This window comes from Delphinapterus leucas, chromosome 4 (genome assembly GCF_059928025.1).
Source record: "Delphinapterus leucas isolate spDelLeu-1000000601 "Yukka" chromosome 4, BTC_Dleu_Yukka2, whole genome shotgun sequence".
In the NCBI taxonomy this organism is placed as follows: Eukaryota; Metazoa; Chordata; class Mammalia; order Artiodactyla; family Monodontidae; genus Delphinapterus; species Delphinapterus leucas.
Window position 1 is genome coordinate 78,085,890 of NC_143132.1, and position 21,325 is coordinate 78,107,214.

The following is a 21,325-nucleotide window of genomic DNA, read 5'->3' on the forward strand; positions in this document are numbered from 1 at the left end:
TTATTATTGAAATTTTCACATTTATTGAACCCTGTTATCCATCACTTATCTTCCACAGTTATTAACATTTTGCCAATCTTATTTTAGGATGGAGGGAATTTTGACAGGCAGGAATGAGGGAAGAAAGAGAGCAATATCTTGGACAGAAGGAACAGCAGGAGACCAGGCATGGGGGTCCGAAAACAAAACAAAAATCATCTTCTGATGTCTGACTGTGGGTCAGAGTGTAGATTTGGAATCACAGCGTACTGTGGGGAACACAATCCTCACGGAGGCAGAAGGCTTGCTCTCATGTGTAGAGATTAGTGTGTAATCTCAAGAAAAGTTACATAACTCTTCGGTTGAGAAGTGAGGATAATACCTGCCAACTTGACAGGTTTGTTATAAGGATTAAATGTGATAATATATATGTGTGTGTGTGTTGAAAAACATAAAGCATTTTACAAACAGAAAGGGATTATTGTTATTAGTGGTAGATTGGGCCAAAAAGGAACACTTTGATCAGAGCGTGACATGCTTAGAGGTCAGTGTGAAGTCACCAACAATGGGCCATCCACAATCTTTGATCTGAGCTGTGTGTTGGAAAGATCCCTCTGCTGACCCTGAAGACGAAGAGTTGGGAGGAGCAGAGTTGGGGCCAAGTGCACTAGCTGAACCAGAGGCCTACGGGCTTACTGCGGGATAGAGACATTGAGAATAAGTATGAGAGATACTGCCAAAACCATTATCAGCAAGACGTCATTGACTCTATGACTCTAGGGGAAGTGAGATGAGAAATGGTGGCATACACTGGCTACTTGATGTCATTATTTCCACAGGTCACAGTGCAAAACATTTTGGTTTGTCCAACCCAATACTTTCCAATCGCCTACTATCCCCAGTGCTAAAAGGTGTTTTCTGAACAAGTCCATCTCCCTTGGGTGAAATTGCCATTAATAAATGCTGATGACTCTTGCAAACCTCTAACACTTGCGCACATTCAGTTTCATATTATACGCCAACTTAACTCAGAAAATCTACTCTCCAAAGAGGGATTCCTGACATTCTAAGTTGCTCACATACATTTGATTTATCTCTTCAGGAGAACCAAATTAAAAATAAAAAATCTCTTCTTCTAAAATTGACATTTTCTTGAATGTGGAATGTGGATAGAACCAAGAGTGAAATCTGTTGAAAACAGCAAATACTCACGGAAATAAATCACTATCCAATCAATCAAAGAAGTGTGCATTCTGAGTACTTCCTTCAAAGACAGCTCTGCTGACGGTAACATCTGACGAGTAAGCCAAATCTTTCCTAACCCACTTCTATGAAACATCTTACAAGCAAATGGCTGCTAACAGAATGGGGACTAAGCATGTAGTAAGAACGTGTTGCAATGCTTTCGTTATACTCATTATACCTGAGACACCAGGTGGCTGGTATACACACACTACAGTCAATATTTCCACTCATTTTATCTTATTGGCCACCTGATTCATTTCCAGTTGGGACTTAGACAAAAAAAAAAAAAAAAAAAAAAAAAAATGCTCAAGGGATTCCCAATCAGAGGACTAAGGGGAGAGAGTAGGCAAAGATTGCTTGTTTTAAAGGCCTTCATAACCTACAATTTATTCTTCCCTCTTTTAGTCTGTTAGCATTAGGAGTTGAAGTTTATCGAATTTAACCATCCATCTGTATTCTGTCAAACTATACAAGTCATAGCTTCCTAAACTATGCAGAATCTGAGCTCAAAGGAATTTAATTAGTAAACCCTATAACTCTATGTGTGTGGGATCCTAATCTGGACACAAGACTGGACTCCACCAAAGTCACAGTGAATCAGGGACATATCAGACTAAGAATTCAGGTTTTCTTTGTCATGGGACTCCTTTCATGGGACCAGACCACCCATCTCTATCCCAATCAAGGTGAAAATATTTTAAAATGCGTGATTCAGCTCTCAAAGTTGAAAGCTGTGTATCCTTTAACAAGTTTAGCAAAAAAAGAAAGGAAAAGCAAATATAAGAAATCAACATCTAATTATCATGTTTGAACAAAATATCAAAATACACATGATATTTTTTTCCAAAAAGATGACCCATCCTAAGCAGAGAATTACGTTTCCGATGAAAGAAAGGGTGTGCTTGCTCTGTTTGGTGCACCAAACCAGTTGGATTATGGTCTTAATCACTATCGTAAATGAAAGCAACCTACAAGTTCAGGAACCCGCAGCCCAAGTGCTAGGAAGAATCTCTTCTGTGGCAACAACGACGGTACAGTCGGGGAGACACATGCACGGAATGTACACAGAATGAATGGTCTTTTATTTTTGTTGCTTTTCAGTAGAAATCTCTAATGAACAATTCCTGATTTAGACTAAGGAGCCCGAGCAATCCCATGAACATGAACGGCACAAAGCCCACTCTCCCGGCCTTCACAGGACCAAGCGGGTAAGCTTAAGAATCTGTTTTCCAAATGGAATATGAATAAAGTCCCCCCAAGTCACTACTCTCCAAAACTTAAAAAAAAAAAAGGAATCTGTCAGACTATCAAAGCATTGTCAGTGCCAGTAAAACACATCATTAAGGTGAGTAATTTTCCTGTTTACTTCAAACACTTTTTTTCCCAAACTCAAACCTGGGCAGGTCTGATCAGGTAAGGCTTTGGAACGAGTAAAAGCGTCCCCAGTTTCTACATAAATGCCGCAGGCCGTGGGCAAGAACAAGTCTCAACTGAGCACTCCACAGTAGTCGAGCTTCCCGGCGCCTCCGGTCTTGTCTCCCTCATTCCTTACAAGTATCGTCACGTCTCCTAACCTTCAAAATCTGTTTTATCTGCAACACACATGTACACATGCGCACACACATCCCACTTGTTTTCTCCCTTTTACCTGCATTAATATATTTGTACATTCTGAACAAAACTTCTTCAGGACAATTCTTTATTTCCCGTGCATCTTTCAAAATAAAATATTTTCCACTTGAATTCATGGGTTCTTCATGCGAAGACAAACGGCAGAGTGCAAAAGGACAATTCTTTTCCAAGTGCTAAAACTACTCTGATTTCGAAATCCAGTGGAGCAGAGACCTAACTTTTTTTTGTGTGTGTGTGGTACGCGGGCCTCTCACCGCTGCGGCCTCTCCCGTTGCGGAGCACAGGCTCCGGACGCGCAGGCTCAGCGGCCATGGCTCACGGGCCCAGCCGCTCCGTGGCATGTGGGATCTTCCCGGACCGGGGCACGAACCTGTGTCTCCTGCATCGGCAGGCAGACTCTCAACCACTGCGCCACCAGGGAAGCCCCAGAGACCTAATTTTCTGATTTTTTTTTTTTAGGAAAACAGGTACTATTATCTTAAACAAATATTTTCAAGATCTACCTTCTATGCAAATGTATCTACTATGTAGTTTGTGTTTTCCTTCTTAAAATAGAAAAAGAAATTGGAGAAAATTGCTCTTTGAGCTGAGATTAATACTCTAGATTGGTTTATATCTGAGACAGGAAGTTAGAGTTACAATTTAGTCCTAGATCTATTTTGTCGATATGGACAGATCAGTAGATCTTGAGTTGACTTCCCAGTCTATAAAATAGATCATTAAAAAAAAATGTCTCTAGATCACAGGGGTATTGTGAGTTCTACTGTTTGCAAAGCACTTTGCATTCTTTGGGTGAGAGGTGTTGGGCTTGTTATGAAGACACTGTACTTACATAATCCTAAACATGCTCACAAATTGGGAAGGTAGTTTTCAAGCCAAAGGCACAATGTTTTTTTATACTTAGAGATGAACTTATTTGCATACTGGTCTGAAGTTCTTATTCGCTCCTGTTCATTCACCCTGTTTTCTTCTGGATGTCATCACTGTCATCACTCCTGCTTTCTCCCGCCATACTTTCTTTGATTTAGGGAGAACGGGGAAATGGGAAGGAAATTAAATAATGATACAGGGCTTAAATTGAGTGGAAGTTCATATTATTTCCCTACCCCAGGGGCAGAGAGATGGGAGCAAAGTAAAGGAACCAGGAATGGAGGAGGGAGGGCTTTAGCAAATCTAATCCCATTTACTGTTTACCAATAGGGAATAAGGGAAGATCCAGCCTGCCTTTGCCCTTGCTCTCTTTATCTCATTAGGAGCGTTTAAATTTGGGTAGGCAAAAGACAGCTATAAGATAGTAACAGACATAAGATAGTGAAAGCCAAGATAAAAACAGGAAGGACACTTCATTCAAGGGTCATTCATTCCTTGGGACTTCCCTGGCGGTCCAGTCAGTGGTTAAGACTTTGCCTTCCAATGCAGGGGGTGTGGGTTCGATCCCTGGTCGGGGAACTAAGATCCCACATGCCTCACGGCCAAAAAAAACAAAACGCAAAACAGAAGCAATGTTGCAACAAATTCAATAGAGACTTTAAAAATGGTCCACATCCAAAAAAAAAAGGATCATTCATCCCTGGATTGATAGGATCTCCATCGCTTTGCTATTTATTTGCTAGATGACTTTAAACCTGAAAGGTATGTAACTCTGCATCTGTGAAATGTGAATATTACTCACTTACCTTGCAGAATTCTTGTATAAATTGGTTACCATAATGTTAAGTATCTCATGGAGGTCTTGGCCTGATGCTCAGTAAATGGTAACTAGCAATTTCATCTCCACCACCTACATTTTGGAGCTGGCCATCAGTTGCCAACTCCTGACACCATAACACCATATTCAGGAGAACAAGCATAACTCACTATCCTGCTAGAGGTAAAATTTGAAGTCAAATAGTATGTTTTATTAGAAAAGGATAGAAGAAGCAAACAGGTTTTTATTTTACCCTCCCTTGCTAGGTCACTACTGTAGCTTTTGGTTTTAGCTGGTAAGCTGTCTCTAGCTCCAGCTATTGTATCTGAGCCACTGTACCTGAGCTATCTACTCAGGACAGTTGTTCCTGAGCAGCCTCCTTGGATTCAGGACACTGGGTCTAACAACTGCCCATGTGCCAGTCCCTGGGGCTGACTATAAGAAGAACAGTAAGGCCCATCAAGCCCTGTGCAGAGAATACAAAGCTAACTTTCATATTTCCCATTTGCCAGTCACTTAGTAAAACCCACTGAGAAAAAGCAATTAGAACGATCACATGGTCTGAAGATTCATTTCTTCTAATGAGAACACGACAGATTTCATGGCACACCAAGTTCCACGCCAAAAATTAAAATGCAAGCCCTTGTACACACACGTACACGCTGCTATATTTAAAATAAATAACCGACAAGGACCTACTGTACAGCACGAGGAACTCTGCTCAGTATGCTGTAATAACCTAAATGGGAAAAGAATTTGAAAAAGAATAGGAAAAAAATAAACCTCATTTGATCATGTTGGATTTTAAAAAAGTAATTAAAAAAAATAAAATGCAAGCGCTATGGATTGTGAATTTAAAATGACTACTTATCAGCCGAATGCCCACTTCTTTAATTATAGTGCTCCTGTAACAGAGGAATAAAATTAGGAAGGGGGAGGGGGCCCAAACAGGGCAGGTGAGGAACGGACTTGCACGACTTCGGTAACAGGAGCGCATGACCAGAAAACAGAGTCCTACCTCCACCATCTAGCAGCCTAGAGAACTCAGGCCCCTCACTTCACTTGTGAGCTTCTGTGTCCTCCTGCTACACAGGAAGATGAGGATAACACACTGAACGTGGAGTGCTGTTGTGAAGCTCACATCGTGGGAGTGAAAATCATCTGTACGAAGGGCTTCCCTGGTGGCGCAGTGGTTGAGAGTCCGCCTGCCGATGCAAAGGACACGGGTTCGTGCCCCGGTCCGGGAGGATCCCACATGCCGCAGAGCGGCTGGGCCCGTGAGCCATGGCCGCTGAGCCTGCGCGTCCGGAGCCTGTGCTCCGCAACGGGAGAGGCCACAACAGTGAGAGGCCCACGTACTGCAAAGAAAAAAAAAAAAAAAAAAAAAAGAGAACTGCAAAATTTTCTGCCTACTTAAACTATGCTCTGCAACAGATTGATATTTAAGCCAGTCCACTGGGTGGAAAACTAATAATACAGATAACTAATCAATTCAAGTAGAAATATTGAATAGGCACAGAAAGACTAGGCTAAGGAACCTCAAGTAGATAAATAACTATCTTCCACATCAAATTACAAGGATTTCTGTTGTTGTCAGAGATAGAACACCTCACTAGACTCTGAACCCCTGTCAGTTTTCCTTTCAGGGGAAGCTGGCAGCATTGGCCCTGGAAAGAGAAACCACACAGACAACAGAAGGCCAGGCTGTTCCTCTGAGTTAGCACTTTGGGGCTACCTCAACCAGAAAAAGCTGGTACAGGAACTTTGGGGTTTGTCTTTCTCATTTCCCTAGTACTGTATTACAATTTTACACAATAGTTTAAATCTTACAGTCTTACACGATTCTGTGTTTCAATTGCTCCAGACCTTATAAGTGATGTTCACTCCACTTTTACACATTCATTCCTTTATTCCAATAATATTTACTGAACGTGCTCTCTTACTCCTTCAATGCCCAGAAAAACTTAATTTTTTTCTTGCGACACATATTAATTTGGTTCTTTTATTATAATTATAGATCTTCAATTGTCTTCCGAGCCAAAAGGCTATGAATTCTAGATGGAGACTTTACCTTATCCATCTTTCACTCAAGTGGTAAACATAATAAAACAAGAATAATCTTGCATGTTTTGTAAAGGGAAACGACACTGATGCAAAGCAGGCAAATGAAAAATATATTTGAGATTAAGAAATATATCATTGAAGTCTGTGATACAAACTCAGCATTAGGAAAGAAAAGATGCTAATGAGTTCAACTCCTGTCACTAAACTAGAAGTTTCTCACTCCAATAAAATTAATGTTCATATACAATTTCCAGATAGTTTCAGAATTTTTTCTTAATTTGATAAAATGAACTTTATCCTTAACCTTTGCCATGAAAATGGGAGTTACAATAAATCAAATTGAAAGGTAGATTTTAAAAAAATATTTAGTTTTGTTTTTCAAACCCACGAATTATCTATCCTTTGTATCAGGAACTATGATAGACTGATAAAAGGGTAACTCGTAACTACAATTTATAAAGGTCTAGCTTTATCCACCAATTAGATTCTCTTTGTCAGATTTAAAATCTGAACTCCAGATATGCTGAACTGTCTTTGTGTCAACAGTTTAATGCTCTCTTACCAAAGCCCTCTTCCCCCATCCTATTCTAATCCCAGCAAATGGCCACTGGTCATTCTTTCCTAAGTCCAAGAAAATGAAGACTGACAGTGTAGCTAATATTTAATCAATATTAATACTTCCCAAATTGTATAAAGAGAGATTTTTACATATCAGGTGAGATGTGCCTGGGTAGTGAGCACAAATTTACCCCAGAAAAATAGTTTATCTTGGTTGAAAAAAGTTAAGGCTACATTTTAGTTTGCTAATGAAAGAATTAAAAGGGCGAATATTTGAAGAAAATTGTCAGAAAAGTATAGAGATCATTGACACTGAATTTAGTTAAGAAAGGCAATGAACTAATTTTCAAAGGAGTTGTTCCAAACACTGTCTAGTTATAATTTTAAAATAACACATGCACTCTTCTTTAGCTCTTCCATTCACTCCCTTAATATCTGGGTCAAAAAATTAGGTAAAGGAGAAGGGGACTTGGATTCTCTAAAAACTGACAGTCAGCTTCTAACTTGTTTGCATGGATCTAGCTTTCAGAATGCTTCAAGCTCTTAATCATATTATATTTAGTACCAATTAGCACACTCCCTGTATTGTACTTCTCAGAACAGTATGTTCCAGGTACTAAAGCAGGAAGAAACATTGATTTCCTGATTCCTCTTTTCAGATGCTTGGATCTCTAGGCAGGTGATTTACAAAGTCTTCCCTCTTGGTCTAATTCCTACAGCTAGGTTTAGAAATATAGTATCTGTCAAGAAAATGTTGAATCTTTCTTTGGGTACAGGTAAAAATTAAAGTAGTTTTTGTTTGTTTGTGTTTTACCAGTTAATATCCTTTGTAACAAATTCACCTCTAACATTCAGCAAAAAAGAATGGAGAGATTTTATAATTCAATTTACTGAACTGAATTGAGGGCCAGCCCTGGGTCAAAGCATATTTGTCCAGTTACTGATTTCTGTAAACTAGCATTGCTATTTTTTTTTTTCATAGCATTCCTGTTTTTCTTCTGCATTATACCCAAGACTGAAGTGAAAGATACTTCCATTTTCTGTGAGCTACTGTTAGATACATTATTTTTAATCCAGTAAAAGGCCATAAGTGTTCATTCTTATATTTAGGATAAGAAATCGGAAGAAGGATTAATGATCTCCTTCGATATGTTTTCTTCATAGATAAGGAAACTGAAGTCCAAAGCAGCAAAAGGACCTGGGCCAAAGCCATCAAACCAGTCACTGGCTCCCTGGCCAGGGCTCTTCCTTCTTCAATCAATAAAACTTCCTTCCAGGGGCTTCCCTGGTGGCGCAGTGGTTGGGGGTCCGCCTGGCAGTGCGGGGGCATGGGTTCGGGCCCTGCTCCGGGAAGATCCCACATGCTGTGGAGCGGCTGGGCCTGTGCGCCACAACTACTGAGCCCTCGAGCCACGGCTACTGAAGCCCGTGTGCCTGGAGCCCGTGCTCCGCGGCGGGAGAGGCCACCGCAGTGGGGAGACCTCGTACGGCAATGAAGAGTAGCCCCCGCTCACCGCAACTAGAGGAAGCCTGCACCCACCAGCGAAGACCCAACGCAGCCAAAAATAAATAAATAAATTAAAAAAAAAAAAAACTTCCTTCCAGACCCTTTCCATGCAAGGCAGAACCAGAAAGAACAGAAGGTGTTTCTTGATCTGGCCAACTACAGACATGTGTGTCCTCTCATAGACAAAGCGGTAGGATACATAACCAAGACGAATCCTAAGAGAAGAAAGTAAAAGCATAACACCAGAAACTCCCCCAACACTTGAGGAATATATTCTTTGACTTGTTTATGACTGCAGTCCTGATGAGAAATAGCTCTAAAACAACTGTGCAGGAAATGCTACAATGTTAGGAGTCAAAACAACCCCAATTATGGGAAGTGGGTTTCCATCTCTGAAATGCACACTGCAAATCCGCTCCCAACCCCACACTCACCTTCGTTTCCCCTTGCCTAATCTAGTATCTGAATTATTGCAATAGCCTCCCTGCCTTTAGTCTCCCCACCTCCACCCTGCTGCCAGTTATTTTCCTCCGATAGAATATGATGTCGTCCCCCCTACTCAAAACCCTTCCGTGTCTCCTCAATGCCTTCAAGACTGAAGCCAAACCCCTCCTTAGGAGGATTCAGAGGCCCTCTCCATCTGGCTCTGTGAACTTCTCTCCAGCCTCACTTCCTGCTCCTCTCCAATTCATCCAAACATTGCACGGCCCGGGTATGCCAGACTCTTTCCTACTCCTAGACTTACACAACATGGCTACGTCTCCATGCCTTCACTCACCTGGATCCTCAACTTGGAATGTCCTTTCTCTTTTTCCCCATTGCAAGACCCTGCTCATCTTTGGAGAGCCAACTGTAAATGTGAAGTCCTCTGTGAAGCTGAACAAATCAGTTTGTTTTCTGTGCTGCATCACGCTTTGCTCAGACAAGGATACCATGTGACAAATATTTGTTGAGACCCATTATATGTGCCAGCACTAAGATACAGAGATGAAAAGACAAAGCTACTGCCTCTGAGTTCACACGGTAATGGAGAGACAGACAGGCGGTACACCGTGCTTCTGAATATATGTACAAAGTGTCATGAACGTAAGAAAAGGAACTCCTGAGTGAGTGGTGGCAAGGGAAGGCTTCATCTACAATTAAGGCTTTCAGTGAGTTTTAAAGGCTGAACAGGAGTCTGCCTGGCAGACAAGGAAGGTGGTGGGTAGGGGGACATTCCAGACAGATTATAGCACCTGTCACACTGAATTACGGCGAGGTTTATCAGTTTGCCCTGATGGATTGTGAGCTTTTTGAAGAAGGGCTAACTTACCTATGAACAGGATTACCCTAAAGCATCGAGCTCTAATAGTAACTAGCATGATTTAGGAAGGGACTGCTCAGTGGCCAGCATTGGACTGAAGGCTTCCACACTGCATTCTCAACAACCTGCAAGGGAGATTATTTACACCTTAAAGAGGAGGAAATTGAGTCTCAGAGGGGTCTGGTCCCTTGCTTACGCGTAAACTGTGGAGTTAACGTGTGTTTTTCTCCAAAGTGCACCTTCTAGTGCTCAAGAAATGCACTTTGAAACTAAAGGTGTGTTTCAGCGAGTTTTAACAACTGAGACTTAATGAACGGGGTCATCAACCTAGCTTCAACAAAGGCACCTGGGGACATGTGTGCATATGCATATGATACAAAACATATAGAGCACCAAATGGGGAAATTCTATGACAGCTATGATAAGTGTATACTTGGTCATACCTGTTTGGGTGGGTAGTAATTCTGAAGCTTCAGAGAAGGTAAAACTTTAAATATTCCAAGAAAAAAATTTAACAAAAGGGAAATTAAGCTTCTGAATGTGAAATAATACCTTTTCTAAGAAACCGATCAAATATAATCAACGCAGATTCACTTTAAGTGACAAAATATTTCTGAATTTTCTAAGATAGAGAACAACGCTTGTCCTTGCCACACACAATACTCACAGAAGCCTCAGAAAGTCTGAAAAGATTTGGTTTTATGGAGAAGAAAACTTTCATTATACTAACTTCACTTTTAGAAGCTCAAAGGATTCATTCTACTAAAAAGAGCCACTAAACGTTAAGTTTTGGAAGTTTCCTTCCTATTTTTCTTACCATTTCCTATCCTTTTTTTTTGCTTTCTTTGCCCTTTTCACCACTGTAACTCATGTCTTTGACAGAATGAAAAAAAAGAAGAATGGGAAAGAGAAGGGAAAACAGGAGGGGCTGCAGAAGTAGTGGGGAATAGCAATCCATCTTGTGGACTCTGAATATTTGTTATAAATTACAGCACATACCCTCAACCTTCTTCCCCAAAGGGTGTCAAGAATGAGATCACGGCCATAAAACCCTACTACTTCTTAAAGTACACAGATTTAAGAAGGTACACATGTAACATCTACTAAAACAACAAAACAAGTAGGCTTCTCACTATTCCACGGGATATTTTTTATTACACATAATTATATATATATATAAATATAATTATATATATGATCTACATATGATAAAGGATGGAGAGGGGTCAAGACAATTAAAAATACTGTTGTTTAATTGATATTGATAGTATTTAAGCTTATTCCCCCCATCACTGATTTCTTCCCCCTTTCTGTTATTTTCTTTTTGATCAAGTTTTGAGCAATATCTCTGAGTATTTGGGAACAAATATCCAGGTGCTCCTCTCACGCTTCTTTGCACAAAATCTCTACCACGAAGAGTAAAAAAACTGGAAACCATAATTTCTTTCTGCCTACTGGATTAATAGGTAGCTTTATGAACTATTCCTGACAGTCCTAATATTTTTTACATCTACTTCATATTGACAACTATTTTTATAACACTTAGCTCAATATTAGCACTGTCCACATACCATGAGGGTATATATTTTAACCACCAGGCAATTAACACATATACTTGCTATACGAAGGAATAACATTTTAAGAGGAATCCTCTAAAAAGTTTATAAATCTTTTAAAAATTAGACATGTTTGAACAGGCAATAAAACACAAACAAGTCCTGGCCCTGTCGCATGCAGAATGGGTTGGTTACAGATGCTTTCCTGCAAGCTACATCTTGCCTATTACAAGAACATTCATCTCCCAAGCACATCATTTCACCTACCTTGCCTGAAGCAAAACAAAGCGCACACACAAAATCACAGGATTTGTAAAAATATTACTGCTAACGCTTAAAGAAACTTACACTTATCTGACATCCTTACAGAGGAGAAGAACCAAACACCTGATTTCCAAAGTACCACTTTCTGACGACTGCTCAGTTTGCTTTCCCCCTATGCAAGCTAATGACGGGAGGGGAGTCTAACCTGTGTCTTCATTTTTCTTGCCTACAACACTGAGGCTGGGCCAGCACTGACTCACAAAGCTGGAGACATTAGCTCATGGCAATGATTCAGTCATGAGAATTCTGACAGACAAGGGCCTCTCCCCTCACTGGTGCTTCAAGGGGGAAATCAGTCCCTGGAAGGGATGGCTTATGACCTAGGCATGGATGTTACTGCATCTGTTATCAAGCACTGAGGGAAATGGGCAGTGCTGTCTGTGACAGCAGCCAACTTAATAGACAATAACCGTCTCCATAGGGAGGCCTCTGCAGTACACCCAGTTAGAAGAGCCTTACAAAAAGGTCCTTATCTCCTGCAACCAGCCCTTTCAATCAGTCCAGGAGAAGAGTGTGGATTCTAGTCTATAGACTACTTGGGTTTCTGCTCAGGGAGAGAAGAAAGGCAGAAGGGCCAAGTGTTCGGGAGCTAACAGGCTTTCAGCTTTTATTACTGGGGGTGAGAGAGAACATCTAGGAAGTTTTGAAATAGGCTGGATAAGAATCATCTCATTCAGCCAATACCTTTAGCTTAGAGCTCAGGGTGAAAAAATGCGAATGTTCGTTCATTTTGCAAGACAGGAAGCTGCAAGCCTTTGCCGCCGCCTCTATCCCAAGGCAGCAGAAGCAGTTTGCATGAGGACAGACTTCTGAGTTTACAAACCACTTTCACTTCATTATCTCCCTGGATCCTCACAACAACCCTGGAGAGTAGGTGTCATTAGCCTTGTTTTAGAGATAAGAGACACCACGGAGGTTAAGAGATTTGCAAAGGCCCCAGCTAGAAAATGGCAGCCTTTAGATCTCAGCTAGTAAGAGAGTTAATCACTTCAGCTCCTTGCCTGGCTCTCCATTCCTCCTCCCTGCCTTCCTGTGTAGCCTCTGGAAGCAACAACTTCAGCTGCCTCTGGCCCTCTCTCATTTCTGTCCTCCCCACATCAGTGCGCCGTGTCACTGAGGGAGCGAGCCCACCATCTTGTATCTGCACTACAGTGGCATGTTCCAAATTGCTTCCCTTCCCCGAGGCCCCCTCCAACCAACCTCCATACATTGCCGGATTAATGGGTTTTATCTACAGTCCCGAGCATGACAATTCCTGTGCTCAAAAAGTATTCAGTGTCAGCCCACTGCCCGTGGGATATAGTCCAAATGCCTTAACCTACGTAGGCTGGCCCCATCCTACCTTTCGAGCCTTGACTTCTGCTGTTTCCTATCCGTGACCACAGCTTCAGGCAGAATAGCAGAGTCCTGTCTCCAGGCGAGCAAAGCAGGCTGGCCTCTGTGTTTTTGCTTCAGCTGTTCCTACTGCCTCTCTGGAAAGTGTACTCTTTTCCCCACTTAACCAACCGCTGGGTCAACTGCTGTCCTCTTCTTTCTTTCCGGACACAAAAGCCTTCTCTTCTGGGTGCACAGAATTTTTCATTCAAAGGGAACTTCAGAGGCCACTTGATCCATTCTCTCACCTAAAACTTGAGCCAAGGGTCTCCTTTCTATCTTGACTTGCTCCAGGGGCTGAGCGCTCACTATCACTGGAGGTAGCGCATTCCAGTCCTGTAGAACCCTGGCCATTCTTCCTTCTGAGCTGGAATCTGCCACCCAGGGACTTCCTCCCTTTTGTGCTAATTGTGCCCTCTGGGGCCATCGCAACAAGTCTAGAATGTGGCTGGTTTCGGAAAAGCTAGCACTAAAAAAGGAGCTCTGGTCACTGATTAACAACATCACCCTTTCGGAGCATGCGTCCTTGTTCCTTTGGGGTTGAAGCTGCAAAAATAACTAACCTCCAGGGCTCTCTCCCAGAGCAAATCAATGTGTCTCAAAATTGTGCCGCTTAAATGGTTAAGGTACTCGTACGTCAGAAATATAAATGGCAGTGTGCCTGAGTGTAACTCAAACTCACAAGATAAATATTACTCACCTTCCTGGAATTTTAATTTTAATGATGCTTTTTAAAAGAGGGAGATAAATATATTTAAATGTATATTTGTATTAAAATGCAAAATTGAAACAAGTTTTACAAAAAAATAAACAAATTATATTTTTTCTATGGAACCCTTCAGATTATAGCCTCAGGATGCCCGAGGCAGACATTCATTTTGCCCTGCTCCTAATTGGGGTACAAGTTTTAAAGGACTGTTCTAATATATCACCTCTTCCACATCGTGGAAGGCATCAGAAGCTAGAGGTACTCCATAGATTGGATTTCCTACTGCAGTTCCTGGTGCCTCTGTGAGAAGGGCAGGTTTAGTCCAAATTCTAATCCTAAATTCATGATTCATCCGAATAAAAATCACCATTTACCAGGCACTGTTATGCACTGTACATTCATTATGTCTAATCCTATCAATAACCCTGCTACCTAAAGATGTATTATCCCCATTTTAGGGTTGAAGAAACTGCCCTGGAGACAGTGTCCTGCCCAAGGCAACACAGATAGAAAGAGGTGGAATTCAACTCCAGGTCTATCTGACCACCAATCCTGAATTCTTTCCACTCACCACTCTGCCTCCTTAGGCACTTTTGCTCGTTCTTTAGTACAAGAACCACAGTCCCTTCTTTCAGAAAAAGGCAAAGCTTTGTTGGATGGGTAAGCGCTAAGACAGGTCACAATATTTGTAACTTTCAGTCTTGCAAGGTAACTAAAACAGATACACTTGTAAGTATCTCTCATATTTTACAGGGTTATATATTTTATATCACATCTCATTGTAATTTAGCAGTTGAAATAATATTTTCATTTTAAATCAGGAATTTATGGAAAAAAGATCATTCCCTCTTCTGCTTAAATGTTTCAAAGTATTATTATTATTTTTGGTTTCTGAAGCCTAAATTCTATTGCCAAACAAATTAAGAAAGCAATACGTTAGGAGCTAATCTATGCCCCACAAGCATATGCCCAAGTGACAACTTCAAAACAAATTTTCTAACCAATTAAAAAAAGAAAAAATCCCTTGCTTCTAATTAACTTGTCTTGAAGCGTTCTCCATGTGCTGAGCATGGCTGACGCTTTTATTGAGACCAGCGACAAAAGATATCCAAGTAGCTCTGGTCATTTCTATATATATGTGGATACCTACTAGGATCCTCAAAGGCAAACAGGATGAATGTCAGAATCCAACCTAAGTTCTTTGAAGTTAGGCTGTGTTCTGAGTTAGTTGGAAGGAAAACTTATATTCAAAAGTAACTGTAATAAAAGAATACTTCTAACAGGTAGAAAGAATGTATAAAATTTAAAAATGCTTCTACATGAAGATATGGTTTCAATTATTACATTGTGGCACCAACTAACGAGTTAAACCTCACATCTGACAAAATAAAGCCATCATTACTATCCTGGGAAAAGGGACTTAAAATTTTATTGCTTAATTTTATTTTACTAAAACACAAGCAGATAATTACAGAGATTTTCTTTCCAGGAAATTTCAAAGCATTTTAGAAAAGTATATAGAATTATATTTACTTATCGTATATTTATTGACTAAGACCATCTAGTATTGTGTAAATTTTAAAGTAAGTGCCCAGTTCTCAAAAAGAAATAAGACTTGCTAGGTAAAAGAAAGTAAGAAGTCCCCATTCCTCTCCTTTTCTGACATAGCTTAGTCAGCGCTCCTAAAAAGACAACTAAAGGAAATAAGAGGTATTTTCTTATACGTCAAAGAAAAACATCCAGTAGACTATCGAATGCAGTAATCAATGAAGTGAAGATTTTAGGCTGAATTTGAACATTCCATTTGAATTGGTTTGGCTCTTTTCCTCAAAGTAGAAGTCCATATCATGAAAATACACTATCAGGACTACAAAAGTGTCTTAGAAAACATTGAACTTACAAATTCGAAGTGTACACATTTTCCTTTAAAGAAGAATCCACTCACTACTTTCTTAGAAACCATTTCACTTCCTCTCTCTCCTGTTCTTTCTTTTGAGTATCCTCTCTCTATTCCCACTCTTAATCCCAAAGTATCTAAGAGGATAATTACACTTGGGTGAAGGCTGAGAAGATTCTATGAAAACTTAACAAAAAGACTGTTCCCAGCACAATTCTTACACCTTTTAACACCTATGTCTAAAATTTTTATGCAAAGAAAAGCATTATAGCTGAGAACTGTGGAGTGCTAGGCAAGAAATCAATTCTGAAATATGAATACATTATAGAAACTTATACAAATAGCTATATATTTAATTGCTTCATGAGTAGGAAACTAGACAGGAAGAAGTCTATATTTTCTTCTGGTTCTGCTGCTGAATGAGACATCTTTTCTTCCCTAGATCTCAAGTTCCTCATCACTTGTCATTCCAACTTTTGCACCAAAATGTTCATGAATGAGTTACTATTTGTTAAATTATATGATGATTCTCAGACATAAAATATAAATACCTGCAAGATATGCCTTTGTTACAATTATATACAAAAGTGTAAGCTGTAGTCTTTGAAGATAAACATAGAACATAATCCATTACCAGTGAATATTATGAAAGGACAATATAAGCCTAAAGAATGAGTTATCCATGGTAACTTTTAGAGGCTGATGATTTTCTCTTGGAAGGCTAATCAAAATAGTTATTTGCCAAGTGTCTTCCTAAACTCAAAGGGAATAAAGTTAGACTAAAGCATTTAAAAAGAGTGTGCATTTATTTATACATGCATAACTTCAACGCATGCTAGGCGTGAGAATAAGTAAAGGAAAAAGAGGTTACTTATCTCTGTGGATTAGTTCAGAAAAGGAATTATTAATTATCACAACAGGAGACATTTCCTATGCATTGGAAGTACAAAAAAGTTATTCCAAATTTCTATTATGAAAATGCTTTGTATTTTACATGTTGGGCAATCTGCTTTATCTAATTACCAACTAAACACCATTTCCGAAAGGCCTTCCCCACTAATTCCATTGTTTCATACAAAAAGGTTGGAAGAGTGAGGGTAGGTGATAAACTTGAATTGATAGTGTTTACAGGGAAACACCAAACCCTGGGTCTAATACACAATTTGTGTCCTCAAACACCTCCACTATCAATCACTAATGCAAAGGAACGGAACTCTCTCCAGTAGCACTCCTAGTCTTTCTCATGACCAGCTGCTTTGGGGGACAATTTTTCCTGTCAAGACCATTCCACTCTGGAGAGTGCAGTGGCAGGCAGGGATAGTAAACACACACCAAAACTCTATTTTCAAATTCAAAAGGATCCAGTTTTTCTTTTCTTTTCTTAAGTGCAAAATTGGTAATCATATCTTTTAAAATTGATTCACTGTCTTAAAATAAATAATGGTCTATACTACAGAAATTTTTTGAATATAATTCTTAGCAAAAGGAATACATTTTGTAACTGTTCATTCTAATTCCCCTATTTTGAGAAACATAGGCTTCTCAAATCATTACATATCAAATGCATCAAAATTCTGGTCTGTCAAATGTTAATTTAAATGTTTATTACAAGAGCATATCAGTTTTAGATAAGTCAAGTTTATAAAAAGAACTGTTAGGATTTTATAAGTAAACTTAACACACATAGGTCAAGGCATACAAGATATTTAAGCAAATTTTATAGAACTATGAGAATCATTTTGCTGTTTTAAACAATTACCGTAGCTTATAGAACTTTGCTTTTATGACATACAGTTAATCATATCTATGACTTACTTGATGACAATTTCTTGTTCAGAAACGTAATCCATAATTATAACATTGTTCTTATGGGAAAATGAAATTTGCTTTTCCAAGAATACAAAGTAGTAAAAAAAAAAAAAAAAAAAAAAGAGAGAGATAGGCAATTTATAACGTTTAATGTTAGGGCTCTAGATTCATAAAATCTCAAATTAACAGATAGAGTAGAAGGAAAAAAGTAAGCAAAAGGGGGAGAGAGAAAGAAGGAATAGCTTTGAAGCCCAAATTATAGTAAATTAACTCCTTTGTTACTCAACAAGCGTAAAATATTTGTATTTATGTAAATACATGTATGTATTTTTGCATTTTTAATAAAAAGTAAATTTTTCTTCTAATGACCTAGTCAAAATGATCACAATTTAAAACTCTGTTACTGGTTTGCTGAAATATTACCAATAAAGCACTGAGACTCTAAGAAAAAATTATCTGATTAACAATTACAGGATCTAATTAAACATGTTTTAAGAAGAAATTATTTTACATTAGAAAAAAAATACACACATATGCAAACATATATATTTATCCTACATTTATTTCTAGGGACTTATAGATCTATACTGTTTCATTTCATGTCTGCTTATAAATGGAAAACCTCGAAAAACTGCCTGAATTGTAAGCATGGATATGATGTACTATTCACACAGGTAAATCTAAAAACAAAAATGCAGGATCCTAAGATAATAACATACTGTGTTTTTAGAGTTTCACCTCTCAGGATCCCAAAGTACTTTGTAAATTTTAATTAAGCCTCACAGCAATCCTACCAAGAAAATATTACAACACCCATTTAACAGATGAGCACAAACAGAGTCACTTGCCCCAGATCACAGAGTTTTTTAGTGCCCACAAGTTGTCCCCCGGAGTTCTGTGTTCTACTTAATGAGCCACACTCCTCAGGAGCCTGTCAGATGACTTCTCAAATTCAAATGAGGATCCTTAAGTAAGCAATCATTATTGTTTTGACTTAATACAACTTGGAAACCACTCCAAGTAAAAGAAAAGTCTTTTGAAATGGTGTCCTCATCTTATTTGTCATATTTTCCACAAGATTTAGTGCAGATGATACTGGCAAAACAGCATAAAGAGGAAAACAAAAATGCAAACTAAATGAGTAACCCACAAAAGAACACCTGTTTGATGAACTTGAAGACACAGAATTAACTCTGCATAAAACAATTAGAAATTACATTCCAATTCTTCAGACCCTTCTAATAAAATAACAAGGTGGCAAATTATACTGTTTTATTTTTTTTACCAAGAAATCATGAGTCTTCATTATTAGATTCAAAGTGAAATGAGAAGGCTGATTCTATTTATAAAGTGAGAATCCCTCCCTAATTCACCTCACAGTAAATTAGACCTAGGGTCTCTGGCTACTCTCAATTTCCTTTAAATTTCAGCTGAGGGCAGCCTGATGATGGGGTCGTAATCTTTATTAAAAACCACAGGAGAGATGGCTGCTAAGATCAGTACCTTTAGGCCCCTGTGTGCCTAATTACAGGACCCCTTGTTCTAAAAACCATTCCACGTCTACAGAACATCTGCAGGGCTTCAAAGAGTCTAAGATTTTCCTTTCTGTTCTACAATAAACTTTTCTTTAATTTCAAAGAATTAGAAGCTGTTGAACAGAGAGCTATGTTATCTCATGCCTCCTTCAGGCTCCAGTGACCTAACAGACATACTAATTGCTGCTGCTATAAAACCATGAGGATTTATTTCATATGTAGTTGCTTTTACCCATGACATGACAGCTGATTGCTAAATACCTCTCATGAGAAAAATACATATTCCCTTCTCCACCAGAGCGGGTGGGGACAGTTACAAGACTTGATCACACTATGGAAATGGTTAACATCAGGGAATGCAAACAGGAGAAGGTGTAAAGCTCACATATGGGAAGACACTGAGAGCAATAAATGGCACCCATCATTCAGGGCTGACTTGAAGAAATCTCTGTCAAACTGAATGATATATAGTATTTTTTTAATGGCTCAAGAAAAATACAGTGACATTATTCTCTGTCTATGCCTCAATTTTCTGGTGATTTTTGTTCTGCCACACCCTCTATGTGCTAATTACAAATGAGCCATTGGTTAGTGAGCTGAGAAAACTGATTCGAAGCACTTTCAATCTCACTGCCTTTTCTGGGTACAGCTTTGGCCAATTTTAGTTAAGTTATGGAGTCCCATAAATTCTCTAAGTATTAAGTATTAATTCTCTAAGTATTAAAACAAAACAGGGTTTCCTTGGTGGCAGTGTTAGAATCCGCCTGCCAATGCAGAGGACGCGGTTCGAGCCCTGGTCCGGGAAGATCCCACATGCGGTGGGGCAACTAAGCCCATGCGCCACGACTACTAAGCCTGTGCTCTCGAGCCCACGAGCCACAACGACTGAGCCCGTGCACCACAACTATTGAAGCCTGCGTGCCTAGACCCTGTGCTCTGCAACAAGAGAATCCACCGCAAGGAGAAGCCCGCGCATCACAACGAAGAGTAGCCCCTGTTCGCCCCAACTAGAGAAAGCCCGTGCACAGCAACGAAGATCCAATGCAGACAAAAATAAATAAATAAGTAAATAAATAAATATTTTAAAAATAAATAAAACAAAACAAACAAAGAAGATTCTTTCCTTATGCCAAGGACCCAACACGCAGATCATTATATTTTATAAAATAAAATTTTATAGGAATATGAAGGTAGGAAGGTCATTAACTGCACGAAAACAAACTGAGCAAGATCTACTCTGATAACGTATTGCTTAGTTTATCGCAGGGGGTGGGAGGGTGCAGTCAATCTATAGGACTTTTGAAAGGAACAGAGAATTACTATTTCCAAATGGAATATATTTATTCGTAACTTTCCCCTTAGATGCTTGCTCTAGTTTCCAGTTATTTTATTTAAATTTTAAGGAACTGTCCCTTGTCACTGTTAAATATACTGCAAAGACAGCCTTCAGTCTGACTATTGTTTTGTTTGGTTTTTGGTTTTTACAACTTTTTTTTTTTAAATGAATATACCACTTAAAGATCTGGAGATATTACATGCAAATCCAGGTTTCTAAATGCTCTTGAAAATTTCATCTTTTAACTCCAGCCCTACTTTCCCCCATGACAACAGGGTGGAGTTGCAGAGCAGATTCCCTTGCAGAGAAGGTGTGTAAGCTCATTTTGCCACTGTCTCCATCCCCACCACTTGACTCATTTACACTACCCCCTAGTGCCACAGATATTTGGGTTTGCCACCTTCAAGGTAGTCCATTATTAGTGGAAGTGATTTTTTAGGGAAATGGGCCTGATGATCGGATCCCTGCTCTTGATGGAAATTTCCATGGTAATTTATTTATACCACAATCCTCCTGATAATAATCCACCCTTCTGGGAAACCAAAGCCACAGTGGAAAAACAAAATACCAAGTGGCTGGTAATATCTACAAAACGAAATTGACTACTATGAATAATAATATAAGTGAAGGAGAAGGAGAAAGAGGAAGAGGAACAGACAAAGAAAAAGAAGGGAAAAAAAGGGGGGGTGCTGTTATTCTTTCTGTAGTAGAAAAAGAAAGGCGAGTTTAGTTAAATTTGCTATTTATTTCTTCTTAATCAGTGGTCAGTTCTCGTAACATTAGATGCAATAAATAAATAAATATAAAATA

The 21,325-nt window shown here is 39.2% G+C and overlaps 1 protein-coding gene across 9 annotated transcripts in view; it reads right to left on the bottom strand.

Annotated features, from left to right (window-relative positions):
- The window catches only part of TP63 (tumor protein p63), a 100,426-nt gene that overhangs the window by 52,483 nt on the left and 26,618 nt on the right, over positions 1–21,325 (bottom strand). For 2 of the 9 annotated variants that reach the window (XM_089910690.1, XM_089910692.1), the window contains one exon: positions 1,192–21,216. The exons of the other annotated variants lie outside the window; for them this stretch is intronic. The gene's annotated coding sequence lies outside the window, so the exon portion shown is untranslated. The remainder of the gene's footprint in view (positions 1–1,191; positions 21,217–21,325) is intronic. 9 annotated transcript variants of the gene reach the window in all.